This window comes from Camellia sinensis, unplaced genomic scaffold, assembly GCF_055761805.1.
Source record: "Camellia sinensis isolate YWXY unplaced genomic scaffold, ASM5576180v1 Unanchor6, whole genome shotgun sequence".
Lineage (NCBI taxonomy): Eukaryota > Viridiplantae > Streptophyta > Magnoliopsida > Ericales > Theaceae > Camellia > Camellia sinensis.
In genome coordinates this window covers 14,594,017-14,595,000 of record NW_028129474.1, presented here as the reverse complement: position 1 = coordinate 14,595,000, position 984 = coordinate 14,594,017, and positions in this window count along the sequence as shown.

Here is a 984-nt window from a genome sequence, read left to right as displayed (position 1 = left end):
GAACGTCAAAGCCAACCAAATGGCAATTACCCGAGGGACACGCTTTTCGCAAGGCACCTTCCACTAGGGAAGCGCAAGCAACCCGAAGGCGAGTCGAAGACAACCCGAGGGACATGGAGGAATGCACCAGTGGAGTTCGCTGCACAGGCAGGGATCCGTCCAACTCGCACAAACCGAACACAACTCACGCGCCACGACGTACACTGTGCACCAGCCCCCCAAAACGAATCACCCCCCGAAGGACCAAGAAGCCCGACGAACGCGCGAAAACATTTAGAGAGGCCGAGCAAGCACCGGTTAGCGCGAATGCAAATAACAAACGCAACAGGCAACTTTCGAGGGACATACTTCTCGCAACAAGCTTCCACAAGGAAAGCACAGGCAACTCGTTCGCACGCCAAAGCCAACCAAATGGCAATTTAACCGAGGGACATGCATTTCGCAAGGCAACTTGTACAATTACCCGAGGGACATGGCATGCTTGCCAAGGCCGTGGCTTGGCATGCTTGCCAAGGCCGTGGCATGACATGCTGCTGGCCAAAGCCGGGCATGCCATGCTGCTGGACAAGGCCGTGGCAAGGCATGCTGATGGCCGAGGCCGTGGCAAGGCATGCTGATCGCCGAGGCCGTGGCGTGGCATGCCATGCTGCTGGACGAGGCCGTGGCAAGGCATGCTGCTGGCCAAGGCATTGGCATGGCATGCTGCTGCTGACCAAGGCTTGGGCTTGCCATGCTGCTGGCAAAGGCCGCGGCATGGCATGCTGCCGGCAAAGGCCGCGGCATGGCATGCTGCCGGCCAAGGCCGCGGCATGGCATGCTGCCGGCCAAGGCCGCGGCATGCCATGTTGCCGGCCAAGGCCGTGGCATGGCATGCTGCTGGCCAAGGCCGCGGCATGACATGCTGGCCAAGGCCGGGGCATGGCAAGCTGCTGGCCAAGGTCGTGGCATGGCAAGCTGCTGGCCAAGGCCGGGGCATAGCACGCT